The sequence below is a fragment of the Sus scrofa genome, chromosome 3 (genome assembly GCF_000003025.6).
Source record: "Sus scrofa isolate TJ Tabasco breed Duroc chromosome 3, Sscrofa11.1, whole genome shotgun sequence".
Lineage (NCBI taxonomy): Eukaryota > Metazoa > Chordata > Mammalia > Artiodactyla > Suidae > Sus > Sus scrofa.
In genome coordinates, this window is record NC_010445.4 from 89861893 (window position 1) to 89879264 (window position 17372).

General features: G+C 34.6%; 1 protein-coding gene across 43 annotated transcripts in view; it reads left to right on the forward strand.

Moving 5' to 3' along the window:
- NRXN1 (neurexin 1) overlaps positions 1 to 17372 on the forward strand; it is a 1114780-nt gene that overhangs the window by 62467 nt on the left and 1034941 nt on the right. The window lies entirely within an intron of this gene.

The following is a 17372-nucleotide window of genomic DNA, read 5'->3' on the forward strand; positions in this document are numbered from 1 at the left end:
CAGGGGAACAAAATAATAAGGCCCTCCATTATTGTCGGGGGAAAACTAAAGTAGCGGGCTAGACCTACAGGCTACAGGAATGCTGTTAATTGTAGATGTTATTAGTTTTTTTAATTTTTTTAAAATCTCTACTGGGATTGGGAGAAAAGACGAGGTGGCGCCATGTAGAGGATTTAATTGGCTTATAGGCAGCTCTGTTAAGAATTGCCAGCAGCTGACATTTCATAACAGCAAAGAGTCATGTATACATGTTATTCTCTCCCATATGAATAAGATGCATAAGTGCTTTAGAGATTCATGAATTAGAAATGCGGTCTTAATTTTAAAAAAAATATTGGCTTGGAAGTTTTCAGAATAACTGGGCTAATTCAAGATAATTTTAAAATACTGTTTTTTTTACTAAGTTCATGGTTATTAGGGAAAAGAATGTACTACAAAAACTGATGATGTCATATCATATCTCTTGTATTTTGTGGAAGTTACAACTTTAAAGAATTGAACATCATAATTCTATGGGAAAGATGACAGCATGATATGGAGAAGTGATGGTAGGACTTTTATTGGCCTCATGTGAAAGGTTCCATATAAATATGTAAAACTAAAAGTTTGTTTGTTTAAAAAGCCTAAAACTAGCATAAATAGAGGTCCATTTTAACTAGAAAATTGCATTCTTACATAAAATTTAAGGTTTCCCTTTAGATGTACAGTATTTTCTTTTCTTTGGTTATGTTAGTGCAATTGTTCATGCATAAAATTTATTAGGATTTGCTAATTTCTTGGCAGCATTGAAAACTATGAGTTTTAATCTCATCAAAGTTCTGAAATGGCATCAACAAAATCCACAAAAGATTTTATTTTCTGTTACTGGGCTTTCTTATTTTTATTTATTTTATTATTATTATTTTTTTAAAAAAGTTATTTCCCCAATACAATTTTTTTTCTATTGTACAGCATGGTGACCCAGTTACACATACATGTACACCTTCTATTTTCACACATTATCATGCTCCATCATAAGTAACTAGACATAGTTCCCAGTGCTACACAGCAGGATCTCATTGCTAATCCTTCCAAAGGCAATAGTTTGCATCTATTAACCCCAAGCTTCCCAACCACCCCACTCCCTCATCCTCCCCCTTGGCCACCACAAGTCTATTCTATAAATCCTTGATTTTCTTTTTGGTGGAAAGGTTCATTTGTGCCTTATGTTAGATTCCAGATATAAGTGATATCATATGGTATTTGTCTTTCTCTTTCTGACTTATTTCACTCAGTATGAGAGTCTCTAGTTCCATCCATGTTGCTGCAAATGGTATTATTTGATTTTTTATGGCTGAGTAGTATTCCATTGTGTATATATACCACATCTTCCTAATACAATCATCTGCCCATGGACATTTGGGTTGTTTCTATGTCTTGGCTATTGTGAATAATGGTGCAATGAACATGCGGATGCATGTTTCTCTTTTAAGGAAAGTTTTGTCTGGATATATGCCCAAGAATGGGATTGCTGGGTCATATGGTAGTTCTACGTATAGATTTCTAAGGTATCTCCATACTGTTCTCCATAGTGGCTGTACCAGTTTACATTCCCACCAACAGTGCAGGAAGGTTCCCTTTTCTCCACACCTCCTCTAGCATTTGCTATTTGTGGACTTATTAATGATGGCCATTCTGACTGGTGTGAGGTGGTATCTTGTGGTTATTTTGATTTGCATTTCTCTAATAATCAGTGATGTTGAAAATTTCTTCATGTGCTTGTTGGCCATCTGTACATCTTCCTTGGAGAAATGTCTATTCAGGTCTTTTGCCCATTTTTCCATTGGGTTGTTGGCCTTTTTGAGGTTGAATTGTATAAGTTGGTTGTATAAGTTGGTTGTATATTTTAGAGATTAAGCCCTTGTCAGTTGCATCATTTGAAACTATTTTCTCCCCATTCTGAAAGTTGTCTTTTTGTTTTCTTTTTGGTTTCCTTTGCTGTGCAAAAGCTTGTCAGTTTGATTAGGTCCCATTGGTTTATTTTTGCTCTTATTTCTGTTGCTTTGGGAGAATTACCTGAGAAAATACTCATAAAGTTGAAGTCAGAGAATGTTTTGCCTATGTTCTCTTCCAGGAGTTTGACAGTGTCTTGTCTTATATTTAAGTCTTTCAGCCATTTTGAGTTTATTTTCGTGCATGGTGTGAGGGTATGTTCATTGATTTACATGCAATTGTCCAGGTTTCATTGATTACATGCAACTGTCCAGGTTGTCCAGCACAACTTGCTGAAAAGACTTTTTCCTCTTTTACATTCTTGCCTCCTTTGTCAAAGATTAACTGACAATAGGTGTCTGGGTTTATTTCTGGGTTCTCTATTCTGTTCAGTTGATCTGTACGTCTGTTTTGGTACCAACCACACTGTCTTGATGACTGTGGCTTTGTAATATTGCCTGAAGTCTGGGAGAGTTATGCCTCCTACTTGGTTTTTTTTTCTTTACAATTGCTTTGAAAATTCTAGGTCTTTTGTGGTTCCATATAAATTTTTGGATGGTTTGTTTTGGTTCTGTGAAAAATGTCATGAGTAGTTTGATAGGGATTGCATTGAATCTGTAGATTGCTTTGTGTAGTATAGCCATTTTTACAATATGAATTTTTCCAACCCATAAGCATGGAATATATTTCCATTTCTTTACATCTTCTTTAATTTCCTTGATTAATGTTCTATAGGTCTCGGCATATAATTCCTTTACCTCCTTGTTCAGGTGTATTCTCAGGTATTTGATTTTTGGGGGTGCAATTTTAAAAGGTATTGTATTTTTGTATTCCCTTTTTAATATTTCATCATCAGTATACAGAAGTGCAACTGATTTCTGAATGTTAATATTATATCCTGCTATTTTGCTGAATTTGTTGATTAGTTCAAGTAGTTTTTGGGTTGAGTCCTTAGGGTTTTCTATATATAGTATCATATCATCTGCATACAGTGACAGTTTTAGCTCTTCTCTTCCTATTTGGATGCCTTTTATTTCTTTTGTTTGTCTGATTACTGTGGCTATGACTTCCAGTACTATGTTGAATAATAGTGGTGAGAGTAGGCATCCTTGTTTTGTTCCAGATTTTAGTGGGAAGGCTTTTACTTTTCTCCATTGAGTATTATATTTGCTGTGGGTTTGCTATAAATGGCTTTAATTGTGTTAAAGTATGTTTCCTCTATACTCACTTGGTAAGAGTTTTGATCATGAATGGATGTTAGACTTTGTAAAAATGCTTTTTCTGCATCTATTGAGATGATCGTGTGGTTTTTGACTTTTGTCCCCCAAAATATTTTGTAAGATCTTTAAAATCCTAGAGAAAGCAAAATTTAAAAACATTCAGGAAAAAAATAATGTGGGGCATTAATCATTCTAAGTCATTTTTGAAATATTTAAGTTTTAATACTATAAGACAATTAAAAACATCAGTTTGAGGAGTTCCCGTCGTGGTGCAGTGGTTAACGAATCTGAGTAGGAACCATGAGGTTGCGGGTTCAGTCCCTGCCCTTGCTCATTGGGTTAACGATCTGGCGTTGCCGTGAGCTGTGGTGTAGGTTGCAGACACGGCTCGGATCCCGCGTTGCTGTGGCTCTGGTGTAGGCTGGTGGCTACAGCTCCGATTCGACCCCTAGCCTGGGAACCTCCATATGCCGCGGGAGTGGCCCAAGAAATAGCAAAAAGACAAAAAAAAAAAAAAAAATCAGTTTGAAATTTGTCATTATTAAAAAAAACGTAATTGTCTATTATGCAAAGAGCACTCAAAGAATTTTGTGAGCCAAGTTTTAAAGTAGAGACCTATACAAATGATCAGGAAACATGATAATCTCTCTTTTATGACAATGCATTATTTTTCTAAGTATTAACATAACTAATATTTCCATTCTTATAGACCCAAGAACTATAAAGTCTTTACTGAAATAAAGCATGAAACATATACATCAGCACACATACACATATAAAGCACACACACATATACACACAAATATGTATGTGCATCTATGTATGTGTGTATGTAATAAATTATGGTGCTATATTAAGATGCTTCTTAATTTTTTGAGAGAATAGAATGGACAGGAAAGGCACATAGTTCTCTCCTTTTACTGACTTTATGATAGATTATCTCACTTATTGAATGAGAAGTAAATCTGCTTTAAAATTAAAATTTAAACTGGGAATTATGTTCATTATTTCTTTATTATCTTTAAATACTGTTACTTGGTCTTAACACAGATTCCAGAATATGTTACATATTTTCTATCTTTAATGGTCTTAGGAAACAAATATTAAGCTCTCATAGAAGCATCGATAGGACTGTCCTCTTAAGTGACTTGGAAGTTGGAATCTGTCCAGATTTAACACCTGATTACATAATAATATTTTAATGTGAAAACGTACCTCTAAGTTAAAAAAAAATCCACCCAAAATAAAGTGTTTATGAATAAATACCACATAAAAATTTTACTGGGGAAAAAACTATTAAAAATAATAATAACAAAAAATAAAAAAATAATCTCTAAAGAAAATTGGATCCAAATGGAAAGTTTTCAGTTAAATGAGTGATACCTGACTGGCTTTTAAAGAAAAATTCACGGTGCCTTCTCTTAAAAAATGCAAAATCCCTTTGGAGACAAAGTGACTGGTTACAATTATTAATGTATTTTGATATTTGTACATCAGATTTTATTTTTTAAAACCATACATTTGAGGCAAAGGAAAAATCTATATCTATTAACTAAAAAGCCAAACTGTCTTTTTGTGTTCTCCATTTTAAAGGAGAGAATGGACAGAATGCAGATTCTCTATGCTACAGTATACTAACAAAATCACTGGGAAATATATATTGATTTAGTGGTCACCTGGTACATATAGATCCATTTTAAAGGTGGTTACAAGTTTCTCATTGCTTAAAATAAAATACTCCTTGACTCAGTCTAAAATGGGACTTTAAATGACAAAATTTGAGATGATTAATAACATAAAGATTTGCATGCTCTGAACTTTTTACTTACTGACTGGACAATTTCAAATATATCATTAGTTCTGATGACAAGGATTTTGTGATGATTCTTGATTAAATCCCGTAATAGGATCTTAATATCTTAATTCCCCATTCTTTCTGCATAGTGGACAGAAAGTGAAATTCTGAATAGAGTATTGCTCTATTTTTTTTTAATCAGGAGAAAGGCACTAGCATGTGTTTGGGCTCAGGTTAAATTGGAGTGGTTCCAGATACCATAACTCGTTAAACAAATATTTATTGTCGACTACTTGCAAGGCATTGTGCATGGTGAATAGAAAGAACCCCTTACTTTCAAAGCTATTCAGTAAATAGAAGAAAGCCATTTATTCAAACATAAACTTTCCTTGGGAAGACTTCTTTAATAAACTAGAGCTGTCTGGTTAAAATTAAGACCCCTATTAGTCTGTCTGCTCCATTGTATAATTTGTGGGGAAAAAAAATCACCCTCTCTTGCTTTTTAATTTTATTTTTTTATTTTTTGCTTTTTAGGATTGCCCCCGCAGCATATGAGGTTTCCCAGGCTAGGGGTCAAATTGGAGCTGTAGCCTCTGCCTACACCACAGCCACAGCAACATCAAATCCGAGCCACCTCTGCAACCTTCACCTCAGCTCATGGCAATGCCCGATCCTTAACCCCTGAGCGAGGCCAGGGATCGAAGTTGCATCTTCATGGATGCTAGTCAGATTTGCTTCTGCTGAGCCATGATGGCAACTCCATCTCTCTTGCTTTTTTAAGCATTCATGTGAGTGCCTATATGTTCCCCATTTACTCAGACTGGAAGCATCTCCATTAAAATGATTGTTGAAGGATTTCCTGTGTCACAAGTTTGTAAGAACATAGTTCAACCCTCTGTACTTGTAAAACAAATTAACCAATTGGGGAAAATTATAAATAAATAGGAAAGATAGTAAGGAGAGGTACTTTGTATAATAAAGATGCATTAGAGGAATAATAGTGTATTTTTCCATTTCACTACTGTAAGATGCTTTCAGCAGATAAAAGGAAGGAAGTAAGAAAGAGAAGGAAGGGGAAAGAGAAAGTAAAGGAAGAAAAAAGGAAAGAAAGATAAGGAAGAAGGCAGTCATATTAGGCAGGAGGGAAGCAAAGAAGGAAGATACAAAGGAAAGAATATAGTTGTTCTCCTCCAAATAGGCCAGGTCCGATCCATTCATTTTAGAACCGTCTTAAAGGACAACAATATATCAGCAGATGTTGTGGTGAAGTAAAAATTGACAGATTAATGAGGCAATTTCTAGTCAGATGTAAGTGTAACAAAATAGTTCTGCCCTCGAAACATATGCTATAGTCGGTTTTGTATACAATCAAAGCTATACTCATATGCCCTTCCTGTGAAGGTAATAGAAGTTCTTTTCCCTGGGGGAAAAATCTGTTATTAAATAATTATTCATAAAATCTTAGACATTCTGTAATTCTAGATAACAGGATTAAGCCATCTTTGTACATTGATAATCTTGGCTATGTTTTGCCTACCTCTCATGCCTTCTTCTGTAGGGCTGAGTATGCAAAACATATTTAATACTTACTGGTTGACTGATAATGAACAAAACCTTAGGAATGTTTCACCTGTGGTTTGGAAAATTGTGATTATTTGGAAGCAAAAGCTTAAGATATTAACTGGTATACTTGATTTCTCAATGATCCTTAAAATGTTTTTTATGATCAACATTCATGAAAACGTGAAAAAACTAAAGACAACATATACAGCTAAAATACAATTTCTGAGGCAACACTAATGATTAAGTCACTACTGATAGAAAAAGCAGATATAATGCATTAAGAAAATTATGAAGCTTGTAGTGTGGATTCCAGGGCCTTGAACACAGTTACTTTGGGAAATAAAAATAGACATGCTTTCTTGGTTTTGTGGCTGTAGAGAAGGCTTACAAACTTAGAAGCTGTGATGTGTGGAGATTTAAATTTAAATTTCCATGCACATGCTAAGAGAAGACTCTTCATCATTGGAGTGCTCTGCTGTTTGAAAGTACTTGAACAGAGCTTGCCTAGCAACTGCTAAGAAAGAAACAGGGACCTCAGGGGAGACTCAGAAAGATAATCACAATTTTAATTGGAAAGCAGGTATGAAAAACAGTGATAGATGGAATCATAAGCTGAAGGGAGATGGGCCTTTTGTTAATATTAATGCCAGGAACATGGTAATTATGGAATAGAACAGAGATGTAGGATACATTTATATGCCATTTCTTACGTTATATAAGTTTAAGGAACTCTCAGTGTAAATGAAGATGACAGTATTTTGTTAACTTGGAAAATAGTTGTTGGTATTTTCAGAATCACTTCATATGTTAAAAAGATACTTTAAGGGCAAATGCCAGCTTGTTCTCCAAATGCTTTAGATTTCTTACATTGCCTTTTGGTTTTTTATTTAATTTCTATTTTTTTTTAACCTCAAGCCTACTCCACAAATTGTCTTCAGCTTATAATTAATAACTAATAGAAAATTTTGTAGATTCTCAAATGTAACAGATGGTATATAAAAGAATAAACCCTGTTTCATGGAAGATATATTTGTCTGTACATATATACAATGATCTTTTTCATCCTAGGAAAAGAATTAGTAAATTCTCCCTTTATTGACCCTGATTCAATACTGCAAATGTGGCATTTATCCTCAAGAAGACACCAATCTCAGTGCCTGAATCATTGGCCAAAATGTGTAGTCTGATTGAATATATTATGTAGATTTTCTCTGAATGGTATAGCTAAATCCAAATTGATCATATTATATCATTTTTAATTTCTCTTTCTACAGCTTATATATTCCCTGTAGCTATATATATATCTTTGTAACCAAAAACTATATGAATTCGATCAATAGCTATACCTCTGAGCAGTATAGAAGAGTTATTTAAAACAAGTGATGAGTCTATCTTATGTATAACTTTTTTGGTAGTAATTTTTAATGTTTATTCTTTAAAGTGTCCAGGAAGCAGAAACAACATTGCCTGAGACTTTGTTACAAATAATACACACTCTTAAGAACCTACATTTTAAACAAAATATCGCAGTAATTTGTATGTATGTTAGTTTTAGAAGCTATGAACTAGATGACTAGCCAGAATCAAGAGTAAACATTTAAAAATTAAAAAAAAATGAAATTAAAAATGAAAGCAATTTTGAGGAATGAATACGAGGGAGGGAAAGACATAGATAAACACACTAAGACTATACCAGGCTTTAGGGTTAGAAGGGAGATGGGCCTTGGGAAACTTTGGGAAGGAAAGGTGGAATTTGACACAAAACTTGAACTCATAAATGTTCTTAAATGCGTGGATGGGCTAAGGGAAGGGTTATGTGGGAAGGCTGCTTGTGGCAGGATTGTTGTTAATTCTGCTGTTCTAAATAACAAACACAGATTGGAATTATGAAGACACTGAAATGGATGAACATACCATCCAAAGAAAGTGATTTTTGTATAGAAATGCAAAGTAACTATGACAGTGCATTTGCTTATGAATTAGTATCCACAGAAAGACTATTAGTAACTAGGAACTTATGCCTAATCATAACAAGTTTTTGTATATGTTGGTTTGTCTCCAACATATAATGCAGGAAGAAACTCTCCACGATGTTGCCTGCAGCCAAAGAGCTGAGCCAAGATGCTCTCCAGGAATGGAAGGAAGCTTGACACATTATGCGCTAAAGAAACGGTGGTGGACAAAATTATTTTAAGATTTAAGTAAAATGGTATATATAAATCAGTTGACATAGATTAAATGTAAAGCCTATGATAATTATCATTATTCATTGAAAATCTTACGTAGCACAGGCCATTAGGTATTTTTGAAATACACTGGCAAACAGTAACAGTTGAAAATTTCCCAAAATTATTATTTATAGTTTTCTAGGGTTTCTTTTATCAAAAGAAACAGTCTTTTAAAAGGAACATACAATATCATTGCTACTAGTCAGAAAAGTATTTATTCTAATTTGGGGTAATGCAATGATAATGAACCTACTTAGGTTTTGGAAACTTATTCAGAGCTTCTTATCCTAACTGAGGAATTAAGACTATGGTTCCTGTAATGACATCCTGCAAGGAAGGATGGTATCGTGAAAAAAATGAGGGGCCAAATTTCAAATATTATGTTTGATTTATTATGTTATTATAAAAAGGAAGAGAGTAAATGCATATAGTAAACAAAAAAACCTTGTAATATCCCAATGGGATTCTTTTGTATCATTTTAAAAAACAACTGTATCTTTTTAAATCATTTTCCTTGGAATCCCCATTGTGATTCAGTGGGTTAAGAACCTGACATAGTCTCCCTGAGGATGTGGGTTCAATCCACGGCCTCGCTCAGAGGTTTAAGAATCCGGTATTGCTACAAACTGTGGCGTAAGTCACAGATGTGGCTCAGATCTTGTATGGCTGTGTCTGTGGCTGTTGCGTAGGCTGATGGCTGCAGCTCTGATTTGACCTCTAGCCTGGAAACTTCCTTATGCTGCAGGTGCAGCCATAAAAAGAAAAACAAAAACAAAAAACCCCACAAAAAACTTCTGCCTTTACAAAATCACGGTGATATGCTGTCACCTAATCACATTTCTGCTCTATTCTAACCTTATGGAATGTTGGGAAGGTGTCAAGAGAGGAACAGCAGAGAAAAGGGAAATTTATTTGAGATCAAACACTTTGAAACCACTACATACTGTTTCTGTCCTAAGAATTCGTAGGTAACATACTCAATAATTCATATTTCTTCACATGTCATTTCTGTCATGGAGTCTAGAAGAAACTTGGAATCTGGAACTAAATGTTGATCTTTAGTGGATAACTCTTTCAAGATTCAGTTCTCTTTTTTATAAAAGGGCCATTATACTATACACCAAGCTACTCCACAGGTCTACTGAGAGAAGCAAATGTAACAGATATGAATCGATAATTATAGTTCTGTCAGTGGACATATAATTTCTAAAGGTCACATCTCTGTATTAGCATATTTGTAAATAGCAGTCAAAAGATGCATGCTCATTGTCCAAAATACAAAATTTTTACAAAAACTTATTTTAGTGATTTACTCCTCACCTGAGAATGATAATGTTACAGCAAATTTAGTAATTAAAGAGACATGTTCATACTATTTTATTTTTGTATCATATTTTGACTTCTAAGGTACAGGTTAATTTGTGTGAACTCAGTAGATAATGGTAATGTTCTTGAAAATATATGCTTGAGGCTTTGGTTTGTCTTTGCTCTTGTTGTTTTTGCTGTTTTGGTTAAACATGTAAATCTAGCCTGGTAGCATACTGGAAATTACATTTGCAAGAAATAGAATCCATTTTGTATTCTTAAAATATGTTTAAGCATAGATTATTTCATTTGGGGAAGTAATCTTTACAAAGTTATTTACAAATATGTGTTCTGGTAATTTCCAAATATATTTGGTCGTATATTTAAATGCATAATTGTGTCAGAATGTGGCAGTTGCACATACTAAAAGCTAATTCACTCTCAGAAAGTCTTGTTTATACAACTGTGTGTGGACTACAGGGACAACAAATGAATAAGAAGGAATCCTGTCTTGTTCTGAATCAGCACGAAGTGTTTTGGAAATAAGTTTCTACAATACTTCTTATTATAAACATGATATACCATATCTTTAAAAAAACTACTTCATTATTTTTTCTATTGTATTTTTCTGTTTATTTTTATAGGTTAAACACATATATTGATTTTCCCTATTAAATAAACTGTTGTAAATCAAATTCCTTGAGAATTCTCAAACTGCAATCTGAAGCCATCGTAACTATGTAGTCTGTTCTGTTCAATCTATTCATTTGAACGATTACATGGTTTATGCATATTTGTGAGCAACCTGTGAGCCTATTTCTTTTTGGAATGAGCCAGTGTGGATCACGTTAGGGCAGGACTCTTAATTCCTTGATTTGCATTTAACATCATAATTTCCCTTATAGAAATAAAACAGTGCATTTCCCCCACTTACAGCAGAGTGAAAAGGAGAAAAAAAGCTGAATTTCTGAGACTGAGATGTAATATTCCAAATATAATCATCAAAACAATCACTCCTTTGTCAGTTTGAGACTAAATTACATTAGAGCCTGATTTTTTAAACCCTTGATACAAAAAAGAGAAACCAAGTAAATCTGTGTAACTCTGTGTGAGGGTAAATAGGATACCTTTTTAGAAACTCTCTTGCATATACATATAGAAGAGCCCTAACCACTAATAACAGACCCAGATTCAAAGTATAAATATCTAACTTCTCTCTCCTGCACCAGGAGTTCTCAAGTTCATGTCTCAGAAACTCCAGATTAATCCTGAAATGAGAAAAGTCTAGAAATTCAGAGATTTGCCTGGTCCTTCAACGGACAAATATATATTCCCTCCACTCCACATTTTGATATTTATGTCCTTGTGTGCACTTACTTGTCTAGTTTGGGGTTCTTTCCACTACTTATTTTCTATAATTCTTCTTTTTTTAAGGGGAGATTGTCTTTTTTTTTTTTTTCAAAATAAGACTGCAATTTCATATTTTTTAAATGCTGAGTACATTCTCATTTTATTTATCCTGAGAAGAGATAACTACTTCAGAAAAGTCTGCTTGCCAGTTAGAGGAGGAGAGGAAAAAAGGAGGGAGGGAGGAAGAAAGGGAGAGAAGGAGGAAGGGACCTAAGGAAAAGAATGCTTAAGTCCCTTTAAGAGCTTCTGAATTCATCTCGGATGAAAAATTAGCATATTCTTGAACGCAGATCTGATGTTCTCTTTCAGTCTAATCTTTTTATGGAAACAAATGCCTGAAGCTTATTGTTTATTTTCTCAACTGTAAGATAAGGGGGATAATGTTGATTGTATCTACTTAGTATTTTTCAATGTGAGTCACTTTCTGAGAGAAATGATAAATTTTCTAATATTCTTAATTCTAAAATCTACCACAAAGGACATTTGTTACAACTTAAGAAAAAGCATACTGAGCCCCCCCTCCCAAATGGGGGGAACAAGGGAGGAGTCAAGGAAGTAGCTGTTTTGGGGTTATATGTTTTTAGTTTTTCCTTGTTTTTATCTTATGCTTTCAAAATTGGAGCATTTTCATGTGTAAGAAAATAGTTATCGAAGTCCAGGGACCACAGGTAATTTAAAAAAAATTCCCATGTAACTAGCTGTGTGATTTGGGCAAGTCATTTAATTTCTCTGGGCTTCAAGTTTTCATTTGTTAAAATAAGATATTAGCATGAGCTGTAAGGCAGTGTTACTTTCATTTTTAAATACTATGCTTTTTGAAAATAATCATGATGACTGTGATGAAACAGTGATATGTGTATGTGTGTGCACACATGTGGCTTTTAAAATTGAGATATAATTCATACACCATAAAATTCACTTGTAAAGTGAACAGTTCAGTGGGTATTAGCATATTATCAAGACGGTACAACCGTCACTACTATACAAACCATTTTTGAGTATTTTCATCACTCAAAAAGCAGCCTTATACCCATTAGCAGTCACTCTATTCCCTGCCTCCCCACCCCCTCATAACCATTATGTAATCTAATTTACTTTCTAACTGTATAGATTTGCCTATTCAGGATGTTTAATATAATGAAATCATATGATATGTGGCCTTTTGTCTGACTTTGTTCACTTAACATAAAGTCGTAATGTCGTAGCATCTATTAGTGTTTTATTCTTTGTTGTTGTTGTTGTTGTTGTTGTCTTTTTGCCATTTCTTGGGCCGCTCCCGCGGCATATGGAGGTTCCCAGGCTAGGGGTCGAATCGAAGCTGTAGCCACCGGCCTACGCCAGAGCCACAGCAACGTAGGATCAGAGCCACATCTGCGACCTACACCACAGCTCACGGCAATGCCGGGTCCTTAACCCACTGAGCAAGGCCAGGCACCGAACCCGCAACCTCATCATTCCTAGTCGGATTCGTTAACCACTGTGCCACGACGGGAATTCCAGTGTTTTATTCTTATTTGCAGTTGAATAATATTTGGCTATGTGAATATACCACATTTTAACTATTTATCACTTGATGGATATTTGAGTTGTTTCCACATTTTGGCTGTTATGAATAAAGCTGCTGTAAACATTCATGAAACGTTTTCTTATGTAAACATATATTTTCATTTATCTTGAGTGTATACCTAAGGATGGAATTGCTTATCATATGGTTAACTCTATATTTAATGTTTTGAGAACATGCCAGACTGTTTTCCAAAGCAACTGCACAATTTACAATCTGATCAGCAATTTATGAGGGCTCCAATTTCTCCAAATCCTCACCAATATTTGTTATTGTCTGTCTTTTTTAGTATATTGATATCAAAGCTAGACAAAGTAATATAAATAAAACTATAGACCATTCATTTCTTATAAATATAAATGCAAAAATTCTAAACAAAATTTTGACAAATATAGGTCAGCAATATGTAAAAATGATACTACATCACAATTAACTAAGATTTAGAAGGTAATGTTGATTTAATGTTTGGAAATAATTCACTGCAAATAATCGCATTAGTAAACTAAAATGGAAAAAAAAAAACATGAAACCAGGTGATCATCTTAATAAATATCAGAGAAAGCAGTTGAGAAAATATAACATTCATTCCTGATTTAAGCAAACAACCAGGCCAAAAAAAAAAAAAAACTCATGAGAAATTAGGAATAGAAACTCCATCAATACATATATGTATTATATGTATTAAAGATCATTAATACATATAATACATACATCACCTCACATATTTACGGGATTTCCTTGTATGTATGAGATTGCTTAAGAGCTAGTTTTTTCAGCAAATTTCAGTAATATAATATAGTATTGTTATTATCAACTGTAGTCATCATACTATACATTAGACCATCAAACCTTATTCAACTTATAGCTGAACATTTATACTCTTTAATCTGTATGTCCATTTATCCTCCACCCCCTGTCCAGCCCTTGGCAACCACAACTTTACGCTGCATTTCTATGAATTTGGCTGGTATTTATTTATTTATTGATCTACCTCTGGCATGTGAAAGTTCCCAGGCCAGGCATCAAACCTGCATCACAACAGTGACCCAAGCCACTGCAGAGACAGGATCAGATCCTTAACCCACTGTACCACAAGGGAACTTCTAAGTTGAGTGTTATTTAGATTCCACTTATAAATGATACCATATAGTATTTCTCTTTCTCTGCCTGGTTTATTTCACTTAACATAATGGCCTCTAGGTTCATTCATCCATGTTGTGTTCAATGGCAAGATTTTCTTTTAAGGTTGGATAATATGTCATACATGTATCGCATTTTCTTTAAGTAATGTCCACTCTTCACACTTTTGTTCAGCATTGTTCTGGGCTGTTCTATCCAGGACAGTTAGGTAAGAAAAAGAGATAAATAACATCCAAATTATCAAGGAAGGAATAAAATTATCTGTTTTTACAGATTGTATTATGTTGTATATAGAAAATCAAAAGGAAACTACACACATAGACACACAGATACACAAACTGTTAGAGCTAATGAGTTCAGCAAGGTTGAGTTCAGGAAGATACAGGATCAATGTATGAAAATCAGTTGTCTTTCTATAGAACAGCAAGAAATACTCTGAAAATGAACTTCAAAAGCAAGTCCACTCCAGTAGCATCTGCTAGTGATAGATTTTTTAAGGACATGTTTCTGGCAGAAAGCATACAGAAAGAATGCAAGCCATCAATTTCGAAATAGAACTTAAGTTAATTTTTGAGAGCTGGAATGAAGGCCTAGATCTTACCTGACAAAAGCCGCTGTTGTTTGAGTGTCCCTTGTGCTTCCACTTATATCTAACACAGTGCTGAATACACAGTAAACGTGTTATTGTTGAACTGCAAAGCATGGATGTTACTTTGCAGCTGTCCTCTCTGTTGAACATGGGAGCCTCCTGTTCTCTTGACCATATTTCCTGATTGGTATATTTCCAGCTATTTCAGGAAAACAGTCCAATTTCCAGGACAGCCTTTAGGGGAAGAAAAATCTTCCCAGAAAATAAAGGATCCCGATCTCTAGAGGTTTTTTTTAAAGAAATGTTGCAAGTTGCCTCTGAAGTAGGAAGAGAGGAATGGAAGGGTTCCACTCCAAAAACAAACCTTTGGATGTGCTTCTTTCTTCTTCATTTCTAAAAAGTTTTCTGCTGTTTCCAGTGGATATTATAACTCAATTGTAAACCACCAAGACTTCAGGGCCAGAATAGTTTTTTTTTTTTTTTTTAACCAATTGTTTTAAATGTCATGTAAAATTTGGTTTTATTTAACATGGGGAAAGAATCATAAAAAATGGCTCACAAAAAGGCTCAATACTGATGTTACGTTGAAGTCACTTTTCTCTCCTATGTTAAAAAAAAAATTAAAAATCCTTTAGTCTTTTGTATTTAAAATTTTGTCCTAAATTAGTTGACCAATGTTGTGCCTACAATAAAGCAACAGTAGAAGGCTATTATTTATTGATTGTAATGTTATGCCAGGCATATTGCAAATATTCATTTGACCAGGGTTTCTCAGATAATTGACTTTATTGACATTTTGGGTAGAGTAACTTTTTGTTGTGGGGGCTGTTCTCTGCATTTCAGGGTGTTTAGCAATATCCTTGGCCTCTACCCATTAGATACCAGTAACATCCCCTCCTGGTTATGAGAATCAAAAATGCTCTATGGGACATAATCTCCCTTGACTGAACTCTCTAACCTCACTGAAACTTTTAGGTATAATTATGATTCTCCCTTTCTAGCAACTCCCAAAGAAGCTAGGATAGATTTAAGAAGTTGCTCAAGGACACATAGGTAATAAATGTCAGAGCCAAAATTTGAAATCAGGCTTATTACCTTGATGCCTGCATGAACCATTTTAACCCCCAAATTCTCCTACTAGATTCTCATGTGTATTCCCATAGTAGGAGTTTACACAAGGGCACAGATCTTGAGAGAGTATTGCACAAGGAAGCCATGGCAGTAAAACTATTCTGATGGCTGGCTGGCTAACTGATTTGAACCCCATGCACCCTCAGTTGCATCTTTCCTGTCATTCTTCTCACTTCTTATTAAAGGATAGTAAGGTATCACAGCAGAAGTATGGACTCTGGAGTCAGACCACCTGTGTTTGAATCTAGACTTTCTCATATTAGCTGAGTTATTTGGGGGAAGAGATTTGGTCTTTCTGTACCTGAGAGTCCCCATGTGTACACATGGGCAGATGTTCATACCTCCACATAGAGTTTGTGCTAGCATGAGGTTACCATATGTAAAGCATTCAGAACAGTTCATGGAACATATACATTATAAATATTAAATCTTAGTTTTTAAAACATTTTTATGCCCATCACCTTAGTAAATAAGATACTAGAAATAAGTAAGTAAACAAGTAAATAAATAATTGTATATGCCTTGGCTTGCTTTAAGAAGTAGCTGAATTATTTTCTCCCCTAGTGCCTGAAAAGGATCTGAGTTTCTGGGTCTCCAACACTGTTTTTGCTACATGTATATTTCATGTATTTTACTGACCCACCTCTTGCCAGGCAGGTCTCTGGGGAAACTTTGGTCCTATACCTCAGTCTGCTGCTAAAGAACTGGCTGGGAAGGCTACTGATTTCATTCGTTTATATATTCAATCATTTTACCTTCAAATAATTATCACTTTCTGTTTCCCAGATTCTGTGCCAAGTGCTAGCTGAGAATGAAGTGTTGCCTTTGCTATAAAATGTTCTTGGGAGATGTAAAATGCAGCTCTGTCAAATCATCCAGTGAATCTACTTTCAAATCTCAGCATAGTCATTATCTAGCTGTTTGGCTGTAAACCAGTTGCTTAGCCCCTCTGTGTTATTTCCTCTATATGAAAATGCCACAGTAATGGTTCCTGTCTCCTGGGGTGGTTATAGTGGATGAGCTAATATGTGCCAACTATCCAGCATCTCTCTCTAGCTGGTAGGTTAAGTGTGCACTAAATGGTAAATTCTGTTCTTAGCTCCTGTGTGCCAGTCCTGAAGTAATAGTAACAAAAAAGAGAACTATGTGAGAACTTACAGTTTGCCACCAAATGTCAAGCCAGGTTTGAAGAATAATCAGAGTGGCCATAGGATTTCACAGGGAGTATTGTCTAGTGTGTCAGGACATACTGGTGCATCTGAAGATGTACTCAGAATGAAAAAAAAAGGTCATATATTCTTGTTATTGTTTAATGTGGTAGAAAACAATCTGGGTTGAAGGGAGGGGCATGTTTATCCAAATGCAAACCCTCATTCAATATCTTTGAAGCTTTTCCTATGATGTTAAACTCTTTGAAATCTTTTATACGCAACACATTTGGCACTTATTTCTAGAC